This window comes from Chelonia mydas, chromosome 14 (genome assembly GCF_015237465.2).
Source record: "Chelonia mydas isolate rCheMyd1 chromosome 14, rCheMyd1.pri.v2, whole genome shotgun sequence".
Classification (NCBI taxonomy): Eukaryota; Metazoa; Chordata; order Testudines; family Cheloniidae; genus Chelonia; species Chelonia mydas.
In genome coordinates, this window is record NC_051254.2 from 12777814 (window position 1) to 12794549 (window position 16736).

The window sequence follows — 16736 nt, forward strand, 5'->3', positions numbered from 1 at the left end:
AGGTCTGTCCCTTCAGGTAAGGGTGGGGGGACACAGAACTCCGAACTGATGGCCCTGGAGACCAAGCTCCTACACGCCATGTCACATTCTTGGCCTCTCAGTTTGCCAACAGAGCTGGCAGTTACTGTCAAATGTAGTGGTGGAACTAGGTTGAGATCTCCCAAAATCACATAGACCACCAGTCATCAGACAGTAGTAGCCATGGATCATGTATTGACTTGGGCAGGATTTCATCTGGAGACAGACTATAACCCAGTACTAGTCCCCTGACCCATCTCATCCATCCCTTTTACATCTTGGTTATTAGATTTCTGGGCAAAATAGCGTGACTCTCAGAGTGAGCCAGTGGGGCTGCAGCCCAACTGCTCCAAGTATGGGAATTACAATTACCTAGGACTTCTCTTTTGCACAGTTTTGCTGCTGCCAGAAAGGAGAATTAGTCCTAGGCCTGTGCACACAGTGCAGTCACATGGTGTCTTTTTGCCCTGGATGCCCCTCCGCATGTTACGTGCTAGGACTGGGAGTGGCAGCAACAGAGTTTACCCTCAGGAGGAAGGTGATGGAAGGGATGAAGATGGCAGGAGCCATCTGGAAAAGAGGGGGGCAATTGCTCCCCCATACGGGATTCCCTCAGTATCTTCTAAATACATCTGATGCCTGGTCTACAAGCCACCGCTCATGAGTATATAGTGTAACACTGCTAAAGGATTTTGATCAAGAGGGGAAAAAATAAACCTTTGTTCATGTAAATAATACAGATGGGTCTCGCCCAAACCCCATATCTGGCCACCACTGGACTCTGGATAAGTCTGGATCCCCAAAAGTTAATGTTGTTGTGTGGGCCCCACCCTCCTGATTTTAAGGAAAAAAGCCAAGTGTCCGCTGTGCGGTCAGCAATATTACACAAGTGGGTGTCTAAGTGGTAAGTAAGCAGCTAATTTTAGACATGTTGCCTCCATGTGTTATGCCTCAAAGACAACATAAGGGGTTTTGTTCTTTGTTTCCTAACACAAACACAGCTCAGTAGGGGATGAAGGGGATTAGGGACGATTTGCATTCGGATTGAAGTTAATCATAACCCCATAAAAAAAATAAAATGGCTGCAACTCCACTTCTTCTGTTGCTGTATTACGCTCGAATCAGACTGAGTTAGTAGCCTCTGCGGTTGATATCAGAACAATGAGCTTTGCCTCCTGCACTGACCACCAGCAATAACTTTGCTATAAAACACTAGGGCAGAGGGTAAAAACTCTGTAGTTGGGAATGGGGGCAGGGAAATAGTTTTGCTACCTCCAGGGTGAATACACTCTGTCAAAGTGCCCTGCTCTCTGCTAGAATAACAAGTCAGATGACTGGCTTTTGCAAGCAGCATTGAAGGCTAGCTGCTTCTCAGCCAAATCTCTGAACTTTTCAAGGTGCTTAAAAGGTCAGTTCACCATGGCAACTTTGATCTGTAACAAAGCCAGAAACATACGTTGACTTTGGCTAAAGTCATGGTTTAACCTCTGCAGTGTGCTGGCTGGGAATAAAGAGTCTGCCATTTCATCTGCTATCCATATGAGTTTTGGTTCAAATGCCTGGTAACGGAAGTCCCATATTGAACTCCTTCAAAGAAACTGTAACTTTTTTCAGGAGGAAGCTAGACACCTGCTGTTATGCAGATATGGAAGGGAGGCACAGCCAGTCAGCCCTGTTGCTTTGTAATACGCTCACCCATTTTGTTGCTGAGACAGATGACTTTTATGTAGTGAAGAGTCCACAAAGTGCTCACGAGAATATTCTTAGCAGAATGCTTCACTTTCATTAACAAGACTACATCCATTGGCGGTGGTGGGGAGTTGTAACCAGGCCACAGAAACCACTTTCTAGCAGCTTTTCAACACTGCTCAGGTCCCAGACAAAGGCCTCATCTTTTTTAGGAATTTGTTCAGTAACCAATGACCAGACTTCAATGTACCTACACCAGAACAGCCCTCAACTATAGGCAAGGAAAGCCATGATTTGCACCAGTAGAGTTTTCCGCAGTTTTAAGCAGAAGTAAATGTTACCCAGATCGTGATCTCCTGGGCCAAGGACTGTCCTTTCATTTTCTGTGTATAGTGCCTAGCACAATGGGGTCCCAATTCCAGATTGGGACTGATCAAACACAGCTGTGGAAGTGCACAAATTGCTACAACATTGCACGAGGGTGACCGTGTGCCTTCACCCTACCTAGCTGGCACATGTTCTCACCTGACTCTCTCACCCCCAGAAAGGTCCTGTCCACACTGAGTCCTGTCCACTTTGCATTACCTTGCACTACTAAGTTACCTGGTAATTTACAGGGCTAAGACACTCTGCTGCAATAGGTTTACATTAGGCATTTGCACCAGTACAAACACATGGGTGTAGCTACACCTCTGCAAACTTCCAAAGTCTCCAACTCTAAAGTCTTAGCGTGAAGGGCCTAAACCCATAAGCAGCAAATACTGAGTTCACGCAGCTCTAGCCAATAAAAGAATCCAGAAACAACTTGTCATGGCTGCCTTTGCAGTATTTCCTTTAAAGAGGAGATCAGGGCATGTCCTTGCTAGTTATCCAGCTCAAAAATGACACAAAGGATTTTAAAATGTTGAAACAGGCAGCAAGGAAGAAATTTATGGGGAAGGAAGAGATTTTAATAAGCCTCAGCCTGAGCTGGGAGTAATATTTCAGCCTCACAGTGACACTTGCATGTAGAAAGCGTTCTAGTTTTGTGACTTTTTTTTAAGCACTGCAAGGTGTGATCTCAAATGAGATAAAGGAAAAAGGGAATTAAATCTGAATAGCTCATAAAAAAATATCTCCAGCCCTGAGAAGAAGTCCAATGGTATTGCTTAGCTTATATTGCTGATGTAACAGTATTTCACTTCCAAGCAGCTACTCATGATTAAAACAGACTTGCTTGGTCTCTGTGCCAAAGTGGCTGGGCTTTCAGATGAGAAGCAGGAACGAACTTTTCACTGCTTGCACAGAACGTTGCTTTAGGCTGGTATGTAGGTGTCCTAAATTATAGGTCTACAGTCAGGCTGAGCTCAAAAAGGAAAATTCAGAGATAAAAAGCTAATCAAAATAATTACTACACACACTGTGCATAAATCAACCATTTTGGGTTTTTTTAAAGGTGCTGTTCTTCAGCCTAAGCTTTTCAGCTATTCCATAATTTCTGCCTCTATGAATGCTAAGTTTATTTACCTTCAGGGCACTGCCCTGCCTTTCTATGGGTTTGCCTTTCTACGGGAGATGCCCCAGTGCTTAGGGAGGAGAGGTATTTATTTTGATTGTGAGACTTTGTGGTTGCTGCAGGTTCCTTTCTCTTTATAGTGATTGTATTTTTAAAATAACTCTCAGGGGTGCCACATGCACATGAGAGAGGCATCTCTTTGCTGTACTTTTAAATCCAAATAAATAAAGTTGGTTAACAAATTATCTCTCCAATGAATTTTAACTTTTTCCCCCAGCCATGAATCATCTGAGAAGATGGCAACTTTCTCAAATTCATTGGCTTGAAGTTATTTGCCACGTAATTTTGTGTAAATAGATCTTGGTCAGCTGCTCATTCAAGAAGCAGTTTCTGATTATTCGAAGTCTGAGCTATTTTGTCTGAGGTACAGAGCTCACATGTCTTATTTCTTCTGTTCCCCAGCTGGATGAGTGTATGTATTAGAATCAAGGCTTCAGTGCAAATGCTTACGGGTACCCATTCAATATCTACTTTCTGCAAAAATTCTGCAATCTTCATTACATGCCAAAAACCAGCTCAAGTCCTGCTATGGGACCAAGTGGTACTAAGCAGGCACCAGTCCTACACAGATATGTCTTTCACCCACAATATTTGCTATTTCCATATTCATGGATTGGTGGGGTTTTTGGTGGTGGATTTTTTTTTTGGGGGGGGGTTGTTTTGTTCTTTGCAATAGTCATATACCTCTAACTAATGCTTTGCAGTTGTATAGAGCCTTCTAGAGGACTTCAAAGCACTTTACAAAGGTAGGCAAGTATTACCCATAGATAGGGGAAGGGAGTGACAATGAGGCTCAAAGCTGAAAGGGTTTTTTTGTTTTGTTTTTTAAAATATATAGTGTTGACTTTACACCTTGTGTTCCATTCTTTGGCAAGTATGGCTATCACCTTAGAGCCATGTAGCACAGGATTTCAGAATGTTACTTAAGAGCTACAAAGGAGAGATCAAAAAGACTGGAATTCTTTTGCTTAGAAAAGAGACGACAAAGGGGGAAGAGGATAGTCTATGAAATCATGAATGGTGTGGAAACAGTGAATAAGGAAATGTTGTTGTTGTTTACCCCTTCACATAACACAAGAACCAGAGGTCACCTGATGGAAATTAATAGGAGCAGGTTTAAAACAAACATAAGTCACCCTGTGGAACATATTGCCAGGGGATGTTGTGAAGGCAAAAGTATAACTGGGTTCAAAAAAAAGAATCGGAAGTTCATGAAGGACGGGTTCATCAATGGCTGCTAGCTAAGATGGTCAGGGATGCAACCCCCTGCTCCAGGTGTTACTAAACCTCTGACTGCCAGAGCTGGGAGAGGACAACAGGGGATGGATCATTTGCCCTGTTCTGTTCATTCCCTCTGAAGCAGCTAGCACTAGCTTCTGTTGGAAGACAGGATACTGGGCTAAATGGATCATTGGTCTGACCCAGTATGCAGCGTTCCGTCAGGTCTGTAGGCACTGAGACCGATATCTCTCGCTCACAGACCTTGACTATGCTGATGGTGTTGTTCTTTTAGTACAGAGCCCCGACAGGTTTCGTGAGGCACTCCAGCATATGGAGGTGGAGTCAGCTAAGATTGGTCTCCATGTTTCATGGTCAAAGACAAAACTGCAAAGTCTAGGACAGTCTGTTGTTGGGCACTTTCATTCAAAATGCACCACCCCAGAGGGAGGTTGTAGAAATTGCTGTCTTTCTTTCTGCTAAAGGAATTAGTTGTCCTCCTTCCTTCAGGAGGATCACTTTAAGCTTTCTGCACCACTAACTTTCTCAAGTTCTCTACTTCAGGCCTTTGTGCTATATCTGGCTCACAGGACACAAAGGTGCAGATCCCTCACCTACTGATCATATATCCATCATGATGGCACTCTGCCTTGTGTATCAAATTTATCTTGATCTAATCTAAAGTTTGGTGTTCAAGTCTCCCTAGCTCCCCTAAGCTTCTTTGAAAAATCCTATCCAAAGCAGGATTAAAGCAATGAATTAAGGACCAGTCTACCCCTCTCCTGTATGTGGTTAGGACAGGGTTGCCTCCAGTCCCAGATTCTGTGGGACTGCCCTGAAATGGATGGGACAATTACACTTTCAGAGCATTCACATGCAACTAGAAACACTTATGGTATGATTCTCTTTCACTCACAACTGATTGTCCCAGGGGATGAGGTGATGTGCTACCAACAGAGAATAGATGAGTAGGCAACTGAGCAATGCTGGATTGATCTGCCCTATATAAACCAAGATGTGCATGTGTAGTGTCCATCAGTTCTCCTAATTTCTTAGGAAGGATCTGATCAAGGAAGCTAATTCCCTGGAGCGCTCTTACGCAGAGTCTCAAGAAGGCTTGCAGGAATATTGAGATAAATAGTTCATCCCATCTCTAACTTTAACAAGTCTATATTTACAATAAACTGAGTGGAGAAGGATTTATTTTCCTCCATCATATCCAATTCCCCCTCCTCCCCCCCCCGAAGCTCAAAGCTTTGAATCTCTCTGGCTGTAACTGCCTCTTGGAAAGCAAGTCTATATTCCCTCCCACAACAAGGTCTTTGAAATAACTGAATGATTAACGCTGTTGCATTTTTAACATAGCCTATATAAAAAGAATGCTATAAAATAGGCTTAGTGGGGTTACTTGAAAAGGAACTTCATCCAAGGCCAATAATAAATAAAGTTACATAACCTAGTAGGTCATAGCTCTAACTAAGCCTTTTATGGGCCATAAATCCACATTTATTTCCTGGATTTTATAGCTTCTGTTAAAAAAAGATACTACGTGACTGGAATAAGCCTCAAAGTCTGCACTCTTGTTTATAGATACAAATTCCATTCTATAAAAATGTTGTCCACCCAGTCTGCTAACATATAAATATGTATAATGGGTTTTCCCTGTAAGCAGGCACTTCCTGTAAACTGAGAGATACCAATAGCAAAGGATTGGAAGCAAAGAAGGTAAACAGTGAAGAGGTATATGTTATAAACAATGGCTTTTGCTGTTACAGATGCTAGGGAGTCAAGTGAAAATTAGTCAAAATTTGAACAGGGAAATCTGTTGGTTTTGGGTGAGGGGGAGTGGGAGATCTGACTAGAAACCCAGGATAGTTGCTTCCAGTTGAGATCACCAACATTGCAGATAGAAGCTTTTCAACCTTGTGCTGAAGGGCAGCAGATGCGCTCCCACAAAAGTGACCCAAGGTCAGTAGACCTGTCTGGACTTTTGAGCCTCAATCCTGAAAACACTTGAGGACACACTTAAAGTTTAAGCACTTGACTTCAGTGGGACTCTTTGTGGTTAAAGTTAAGTGTGCGCTTTAAGTGTTTGCAGGACCAGGCATAATTCACCAAGCTTCAGCACAGGGACACATGAGGGAAAAGGGGAGGTAAGGTTTGATCTAAGAATACAATTTGTTGGCTGATTCAGAGTAGCATGGGCATCAATCTCGGAAGTGGGGATTTCTCTTTCATCCAGACAGGAGGATGAGTACAGCAATGGCAATTTTAAACCTAAAAACTTTTTTTTTTTTTTTGGAGGGGGTCTTGTTTTTTCTAATCACTCTTATCTATCTGCTTTTTTCAGTTTGATGACATTTATTTACAACTGATGGCTTTCTCATTTCACAGCAGATGAGTCTGCTTTCATCTACTCTACGATTTTTTCCTGTATTCTTTAGTTAGAATACCAGTCTTGATACTAGGAGACAATTTGCTGTAGAACAGCAACTGACAGAGTTCTGGACGGCGCTGCATGTCCTGCGCCAATCTCTCATTGCATGCGCTGACGAACATAAGGCATTGCAGGTTGTAACTTGTAAGCGTGCATCAAGCAGGTACTGATACCCAAATGAAGTAGACGAGTAGATGCACAGTGTGTAAGGAGAGTGACAGCAAGTACAGGGATGTTATCAACCTACTGTGCAGTGCCTGTTTCCTGTACTGAGAAAGTATTATTAAACGTATATCAGAGGCGCCAACTTTCCTATGTGCTGGGGGATGCTTGACCCTGGCTCTGCACCAGGCACTTCTTCCTGCCCTTGCCCCACCCCCTCCACCAAGCGCACCTCCTCCTTCCCCTCACTCCTGCACGCCGCGGAACAGCAGATTGCAGCAGGTGGGAGGGAGGGGGAGGTGCTGATCGGGCGGGGGGGCTGTTGGTGAGTACTCAGCACCCATTTTTTCCCCTGTGGATGCTCCAGCCCCGGAGCACCCACAGAGTCAGAGCCTATGATGTATATCCTATTTTAACACTTTGTTTCTATAGTGACTTTCACAAAAAGAGCTCTGAACACCTTCTCACAGCATCCATAGGAGGCAGATTAGAGTCACCATTATTTTCCAGATGGGCAATACAAGGAAGAGGAAAGGTGAAGTAACTTGCCCAAGGCAACAGTGAATCAGTTGCAAAGACAGGAATCCTGAATACCAATCTACTGATCTAACTCTTCTGCCGCTGAACCTGATAACAATAGAAGGCTGTCCAGTTTGGGTTGGTTCAGAACATCTGTAGTGTCTAGTTGACAATGCTTAGGATACATTTGTCTACAAAGAAAATCATTTCCTGGAATGTGTTCTATAGTGAGATGATTCTGGCTGCAGAGTCAACAAACCTGAATAGAGAACTTTTATAAAGCCATTCAAACTAGAAACTGGAATCCCAGACTCCAAGGCCAGAAGGGACCTTGTGATCATCTAGTCTGACCACCTACAGGTGATAGGACTTCCCCAGATTACATCTGCTCTAGGAATCAATCATGTATACCTGTTGTGAAATGTGGTGAAGCAGTGTTCCTTCCCAAAGGGACTTATAGAGGGAGAAATACTGAGACCTATACATTTATTCATTGTGAAGTGCTGAGGTTCAGTGACAGGCAAGCCATACGGAATAGCCAATGCTACCTTCCATAATCTCAACCACATGTCCAACTAGAGCCATGTCAAGCTTCTTAACAGGCCGTATGGAGGAGTTATTCTTCTCCAAAATGCTAATGAAGAGCATTTGCTGAGATAGGAGGTGTGTTACTTCACTTATCAGGGGAATAGCCATAAATAGGGCAGGTTATTCCAGCCTAATCACTCTATAAGAGGTAAATATGCATTAACATAGCTGACTGAATGTGCTAAAAACTATTCCTTTCAAAAGTAATGAATGATTTTGGGGTATCCAAATTAAAACATCTTAAAGGGGATCTGACTCTTAGAAGGTGCTGAGATCTTGCCCATTTGGGAAAAAACAGGTCCTCTAAGATGTCAAGCTGGCACCCAAAATCACTAGTCACTCTTAAAAATCTTGGCCTAAATTAATTTTTAGCCTAGTTTACTATCTCTTCTAGAGAGTTGCCATCATCTGGTAGCACTGTATTATGGACAAACAGTGCTGAGACCAACAGTCTTTCAATAAAAAGCAAAAACCTAAAGTTCTCAAATTAGCAGCTGAAGTACAGAGGTGACCTTTTATTTTCTGGAATTGAAAGTACATCTGGACAGTAACTTGGCAAAAGTCAGTACGTAAATATTAGAATACCTGTTTTGTTCCTGGTCAGCAAAACCTGCTTTCAGAGATATGATTAGGCCAAAACTGTTCAAAGGTAGGCACCTAAAGTTATGACCTAAAGAGTGAGAAGTTTTTCCAGAGGTACTGAACTCTAGCTCAGTGGATTGTCCTAGGTCTTGTACAACACAAAGTAAACAGATAGTTCCTGCCTTGGTCTCCCAATCTACCTTAATTCACAAAGTATGTATCTGAAAACTCCCTGTCAAAATGGACTACTAACATATTTGCTAAAACAAAATTTAAGCTTTTTAAAACTCCTTTTGACAACTTCATCTTTTTGTTCTTATGTGCCAAGGAATAAAATATAAAACCCAGCATAGCATGCATGACCTATTGGATAGACTATTCTAGTGGTTCTTAACCAGGGGTTCAGGTCCCCCTGGGGGGCTGTGAGCAGGTCTCAGGGGGGCCGCCAAGCCAGGCCAGTATTAGACTCGCTAGGGCCCAGGGCAGAAAGCCAAAGCCCCACTGTATGAGGTTGAAGCCTGGGGCCCTGAGCCCTGCCATCTGAGGCTGAAGCCTGATCAATATAGCTTTGAGGGGCTCCTGTGGCATGGGGCCCTGGGCAATTGCCCAGCTTGCTACCCCCTAACACTGGCCCTGGATTTTATATGCAGAAAATCAGTTGTGACACAGGTGGGCGGTGGAGTTTTTATAGCATGTTGGGGAAGCCACAGAAAGAAGAAGGTTGAGAACCCCTGGACTATTCCACTGCACAAAGAAAGTAAAAGAAATAAGTTGCATTATATAGGTCCCAACAGAAACTTGATACGGACTAGAAAATCTACTAGTGCTCTTCCATCTTCGCTACCAATGCAGAGTGCTGCTTTCTTAAAGCACAGTTACTATTCGCAGAAAGAAAGGGAGTACTAGTGGCACCTTAGAGACTAACCAATTTATTTGAGCATAAGCTTTCGTGAGCTACAGCTCACTTCATCGGATGCATTCAATGAAGTGAGCTGTAGCTCACGAAAGCTTATGCTCAAATAAATTGGTTAGTCTCTAAGGTGCCACTAGTACTCCTTTTCTTTTTGCGAATACAGACTAACACGGCTGCTACTCTGAAACCTGAAGTTGATCAATAATAGCTTAAACTAAGTAGTGGACACAGATTAACTAACATTTCCAAGAGATGCCCTTTAGAGGGAGCTCTGACATCTCTGTCCCAGGTCAACCTTTGTTGGACACCACTTAAATAAGCAGGAGTGAGTACTTGTCATTTACCTTCTGGTTCTAAATGCTTTCCCCGAAATCAAATGCTTGCTTTCTTACTGGATATGTTCTGTTTAGCTTTCCCCTTTTTTTTATTAAAAATTACCACTATACAAAACACGTGCTTTGATAAAGAAATGGCTAACACATCTCAAAGTAGGGTCAATGGGGAATTATCATTGTAAGAGGGTATTTCTAGAGGTGTTCCGCAGTATTTGTACTAGGCTGAATGCTATTCAATGTTTTCTTTAATGATCTGAAAAAACACTGCTGATAAAATCTGTGGATGACGCACAGACTGGCAGAGTGGTAAATAATGACAGGGCAGTCATATAGAGTGATCTGTATCATTTTGTAAGCTGGGCCCATTCAAACAAAATGTGGTGTTTGTTTTTAATACAGTCAAGTGTGAAGTCACACCTCTAGGAATAAGGAACACAGGGCATTCCTACAGAATGTGGAACTCTTTCCTGGAAAGCAGTGACTCTGAAAAGGATTTAAGAGTCAAAGTGGACAAGCAATTGAACATGATGAGCTCACAGTAAGATTTTGTGGCAAAATGGGCTATGTGATCCTTGGATGTAAAAACAGGGGAATAGTGAGCAGGAGTAAGGAGGTGGGGTGGTGGTGGTGGTTGTTGGGTTTTTTAACTATTGGAACAAACTACCAAAGGAAGTGGTGGATTTTCCATCTTTTGATGTCTTCAAGTCATGACTGGTAAGAGGCTGTATGGGTTAACTTTTCTTTTTTTAAAGACTGATCTCAGTTTTACATCTAGGTAACACACTGACTTTTTTTTAGTGGAATTCCGGATTCCCACTGGTGTAAGTGGAAGGAGAATCAGGTCCTCTCTCTTTGAGAGTTGTAAACATTTTACTCAGCTGAACAGTGCCAAATCCAGCCTGCCTCCCCTGGCTTCAGAGCCTGAGCTTCATCATTTACACAGCTGTTTTTAGGGCCTTAGCATGAAATGGAGTCTGTAGATCCAGGCTCTGAGACTCTCTGCTGCTGGTTTTAAAATGCAGTGTGGACTTACCCACAGGCACTTAAGAACCTCCGGGTAACATTTTCTAAAGTCCTTAAATCGCCTCTGAAAATAAGACTTAGACACTTTTGAAAATGTTACCCAAGCTTAGTCTCAAAGCTGCTCACTGTGACACATATTGGGAGTTGGCAAGAAGAGATTTAAAAAAAAAAATCAGACCAAAATAGGATATTAAAGATTCAATCGTGACTTTTGGGGTTTGACTCCCACTTTTTGGGTTGGCACTCCTGTCTGGTATTGGATAGGCAGTCAGTGCAGACCAAAAAGTACTGGTGTCATCTTTGCCCAGAAAGATATACCTCGTAACAAAAGGAGCTGCTGAATTCTTGTTCTATTTCTTCTCCCTTGTGGGATATGGTCACACTCGCTCTATAGTCGGTAATGGAGAGTTCTGAATTCGTTCTACCATTTCTGCAGCTGAAGAATGAATCCTTTTTCTAAGCGAATGAAAGTGCCATTGAGAGCAACACTATCCCCTTATTTAAGCTAGATTTAATTTTATAGGGTGGGGCACACAAATCTCAAAATTGCTCTTGCAGCCTGATTTTTCGAAGTTGCTCAGCACTCTCCGCTCCCATTGATCTGGATGGTCACTGGCCTTTATGCTACTGAAGGAACTCGGTGTTTCTATAAAACTCATCCTGAACCTTGCCATACAAGTTCCTATGTCATAAGCAAACGTTCCTTGGGGACACGGCAGGTTAAAGAGCATCTCTTCTTTGTTTTTAAAAATCTTTTTTCTTTTTTTTTAAACCATCACCTACTATTAAACGGAAAGGATTTCAAACATATCCCCCTCATCCATGCCTCGAGTTCTTGTACTTCTCTCTGTTTTAACAAAGGAAATGTATTAGTCAATTTCACTTGTTTTTATGTTCCATTTCTCAAGGTCTAGCACAATGCTGCAATGTCTGAGTTTAAGCTATGCTGTTTGGTTTAATAAGTTCGCTTCCACTGGAAGTGAAGTGGAAACATTTAATTTAAACATTTAATGATATGTTAAATCATGTATTTAAAAAACCTAAAATGGGGCCTAAATTGACCTCAGTGTGTCTCCTTATCAACACTGATATTTTGCAGACAGTCAGAGACCACCCATGTAACTACCACAGATACATTACTAGCTGGAGGCACAGTCATCATAACCAGTTGTAATATGGACCCTGCATACTCTACATCCCAATGGGGCCAAATTCTGTGGCGGCAGCCCCTGAATTCCACAGCAACCTTAATTTATTCTATTGCCATAAAATGCCTCTTGTTCCTGTTCCCTCTCCCGCTCACACACACACCTAGCTGAATAGTCATTGACCTAAAACTTGCTGATTGATTTTCTGCCATGATAAAGGAGGATGTGCCAGAGCTCCACTCCCTAGGCCTCTGCTCCTGTGATATTGACCAGTCAGGCCACCTGAGAAGTACCTTCTTCAACCTTGGGTACATCTACACTGTAGATGGAAACAGTATACAGATGTGCTAGCTCTGCTCAAGCTAATGTGCTAAATATAGCAGTGTAGAGGTGTCAGCCCATGCTACACCCAGCTACACTTCTGTTTTTAGCATGCCAGCTTGAGCAGAGCTGGGGAGCACTTTCCCAGCTACAGTGTAGACGTACCCCATCTATTCCAGGGTAGCTTGTGGGTGACTTCAGCAGCTTATCTCCCCATATCTCAGCTGCTGCACGGTTCTCCAAGCTACTTAGCTCACCAGCTTGCACTTGTCTCCTCTACGCCTTGGTTGCGTACTGGACTGTAGCTTTTGCTCCCACTCCCTGCTGCTGGCTCCATGGAATTGTCAAGTCTGCAGGGCTGTGATCTGAAATAAATGGGGCAGGTCATACCTCTCAGAACGCTTGTTTCAGGGTCTCCGCAGATGACACTGTACAGTTTGTGCTCAGCTCATGTTTGAGGCTCCCTGCAATTGTAGGGGCTAGAATTTTTATGTATTTTTTTTAAGTCTGGTTCTGGAGCATGATTCTGCAACTAGGGGGAGAGTTTGTTAGCAAATTTCATGACTTTGGAATACCCAAGTTACTGACTATAACTCTTCAGTCTGTGTCTGTCTAGCACAGTGGTTCTTAACCTGCAGCCCGCTTGCGGCCCAATCAGCACGCAGCTGCAGCCCATGTGACATCCTCAGACATACAGGTAATGTGTGGATGTGGCTCACATAACACACAGAGAGCTACATATGCAGCCCACAATGGTAAATAGGTTGAGAACCACTGGTCTAGCAGCTTTTCTTCCTTCACAACAGTCTAGGCCTGTCCACGCCTAACCACATTGCGTAATCATGATTTTTGAGTGACTGGTGGGACAGTCTGAGCAGCTATCTTTTAATACTTCAGCCACTGCTGCTCACCCCAAGGACAAAGCCTCCCCCCCCCCGCCCAAAGCCACCCCCTACTACCCAGGATTATGGAATTTTCAAAGAACTTTAGGGGTCTTTAATCACAACTCCAAATGACTTTTAATGGGAGCCACGAAGCTAAAATCCTGCTCCATACCTAGAAGTTTAGGGTGAGTTCTCATATCCATGCTGCAGTTCTCTGTAGAAAGTGTGGCAGGCTAAACATTTGAGTTGAGGGGATGGCAGTTGCTCCTATGTTTAAATATTGCCACCTTTCCAAAAGGGTTTATAATTCACTACAGCAGTGTTTTGTGTATCATGGAGTGCCAGTTATGGCAGAATTTTTGCTGGAGAGATTATAGATACTGCTGTTTCATTTGTTCTCTCAGTTGGATGTGCAAGGGACTGAAAGTTTGCCTGATATATACCATATATGCAAGAAGACTGTCTGGACATGTCAGGGAGTGACCACCTTAGCCCAGAACTCATCTTGCTTTTTTCAGTTTACATGTTTCTTTAAAATGTTAACTGGTTTAATTTTTTGTTTGCTTCAACTACTTGAGCGGTAACTTGTGTTTCAACAAAAAGCTGAGTTTAAAAAACCCAGCAACCCTTCGGTTTTGCATGAGGGTTGGGTGGATTTGTATGGCCTAAAAACTTGGAAATATTTGCTACCTGGAATATTGGCATTCTAGGAAGCACCAACCACACTGCTTCCACGTAACCACACTTGAACGCTGGCCAGCACTGTGATTTCTGCATTCCAAATCACAGTAAAACAAACATCAGTGTACCTGAGGCTTGGGAAGTATTCACAAAAGCAAATGGGCTGGCTCAGGCTTATCTGTACTTGCTTTTCTCCAGTTAACATGGGACACAAGACTTGCATTTTTGAGCACTTTTAATAGCAAAAGGCAGCTGGCCTGTGCTTGGGCTGAAAAAGTGAATTCCCCTCTGCAGTGGAACCTGCCAAATTCACCGTGGCTCTTACTCACCCCTCCAATTAATTCCTAGGAGTGTCAGCAGGCTGGAATCAATGCATTAGATTAGCTCATCTCCCTGGTAAGTCCTGATTCCCAGTACTAGAAGAATTAAGCAAGTGTGGTGATTCACAAATGAAATTAAGGAGACTGGTGGGGGAGGGAAGGAAATGCTTGTTCTGTAATGCTGCCTGGAGTCAGTGTTGATGCTTGACATCAGCAGGCTTGGGGCCCAGCCATATATAGTCTATTTTCAGCCATGGAATGTCAGGAGCCCAGGACACACTGTCTAGGTCATTAAAACCATGTGACTTTCCTATTGCTAGATAGACACTTGCTAGATGTCCTAAGACACTCAAGTGGTTAATTCTGAACTATAGTATTAAATGGATCATGTCACTGTTATTTTTGGTTCTCTCACTTCTAGTGTGTGGCCTGTATTTTGTCTTTTTGGTCCTGTGCAGTTTATTTTCAGTTTCTTATTCCCTTTTCCTAAAGTCATCACACGCACCAGGTGGTCAGCAGCTGGTAAAGTATTTTAGTCTCTGCAAAGCTAAACTAGATTGCTTTGACGGGAATGGGGGGGGGGGGAATGAGGGGTTCAGTGGCTTAGACATCAGTGAAACAAGCAGCTGAGCTCTCACTAGGGTAGCAGGTAGATCCAAAATAAGAGCTGAAGTGGACTTAGCAAAAGCCCAAGTGCAGTGCAAGTTCCAAACATTCAAGTCTGTTCTGCTGTCTAATTTAATAAGAAGAGTGAACTTAGTCTGTTTCTCAGCTGCAGAGGCCACTAACTGTATCTAAGCTTAGCTGTCTCCGAGGCTGAATAGTTTCTGTTGGAAACCTAGAGATTTGTGGCGTGTTGGTCTTGGCTGTTTCCAATTGCACTGGGCTGTAACGAAGAGGTCAGGAATTTTTATTTATTTATTGTAATAGCTTGGGCTGATACAGTTGCTTGGCAAACACTGCAACTGTCTCTGTACTACACTGCCATGGACATGTAGCGCTGCCTTTCCTCCCAGCTGCAGGGCAAATACAGCAGCAGGCTGTGACCAGTGTATGAGAGGTTGGATTTTGTAAGGGAGAAATAGGGGATGGTCAATGTTTTTGAACACTGCCACTCCCATCGTCCCAACTCAAGCCAGTTACCTCAATGCTGAGTCATTGCCCTCAGGATGTTAGGACCCTTGGCATAGGCCCGAGAAGCTGTGCTGGATGAGATCAGGAAACCCAAGCTAAGGGCAAAAGAGACGGGAATGGAAAAGGAATACCCTGCTATGCTACTGATGCACAGTACCGAAATATCTGCAAGTATCATAACTCACAAGTAACCCTACAGTATGGGGTGGGTGGCTTGTCTCATACATGGTGGAGGGGAACCTCTTACGAAAAGAAGTACCCCTCTCCAATATCCACCTGACCCTCCAGTCTGGTTCCCATCCATGTTCCACCAGTCTTCCCAATTGCTTCCCTAACCCATCTCCATGGTTGCCAGTCTCTTCTACCCATTGCTTCTAAGCTCCCTTCTGCAATTTGCACTGTAAGGTTCTTTCACGTCTCACCCCACAATTCCCCACTCTCAGGACAGAAGTTCATCTGAAAATCTCTAAAGATTTAAGACATTGGCTGTGGAATGAGAATTTTTTGTACAGAGCCAAAGCATCTCCTCTGGTCTGTACAAGTTTCTGGGTGCTAAATATGCAGGACTGAGGGGCAGGCTGAAATCTTGCTATAAAATTTTACAGTACAAAACCTAAACACCATTAGTGTATATTGCTATATATAGACTCTTGTGTGTGTTTACAGAAATATCCGTCTGAAAAGTTGTAAGTGGACACTTGTGCAGTATGGAACCTAATTTTTAAAATTAGGTTCATGTACAATTGTTTTGTGTTTGCAGTTTCTGTGGTCGGATGAACAAATTTAAGTGTGGACAAACCGCCAGACATGTAACTAGCCATTCCTATGCATAATTAACCATTTTACACATTGGGGAATTATGCACAGGAACGTCCTGTTTGCGCCCATAATTATAGTAACTGCACAAACAAATCAGGTGTGCAGCTGCACTTGCATTTTTGCCCATGTATAATTACATGCACCTGGTTTCAGCACCAAAGCACAACAGAAAAAAAGTAATGGCTTAAGTGGGTAGACAAGACAATCTGTACATGCATGGGTAACAAGCAACAAAAGTTGAGTCCTCTCCAAATGTATAACAACACTTCAAGAAGACTTCCTGTATAAGCTTTGGAAAGTCTGTTTCTTTTTAGCTAGCTTAGAATAATTTTGTTGAGTGAAGCACATCCATTCTATCACAATATATGATAGAAAACAGTGGCTGCACAT

At 43.0% G+C, this 16736-nt stretch overlaps 2 long non-coding RNA genes across 2 annotated transcripts in view; one reads left to right on the plus strand and one right to left on the minus strand.

Annotated features, from left to right (window-relative positions):
* Positions 1–16736, plus strand: part of LOC122462838 — a 61467-nt gene that overhangs the window by 5452 nt on the left and 39279 nt on the right. The window lies entirely within an intron of this gene.
* The window catches only part of LOC122462835, a 51146-nt gene continuing 45042 nt past the window's right edge, over positions 10633–16736 (minus strand). The window contains exons 2-3 of the long non-coding RNA XR_006285672.1: positions 12766–12873; positions 10633–11886 (exon numbers count right to left, since the gene is read on the minus strand). This is a non-coding gene — a long non-coding RNA (uncharacterized LOC122462835). The remainder of the gene's footprint in view (positions 11887–12765; positions 12874–16736) is intronic.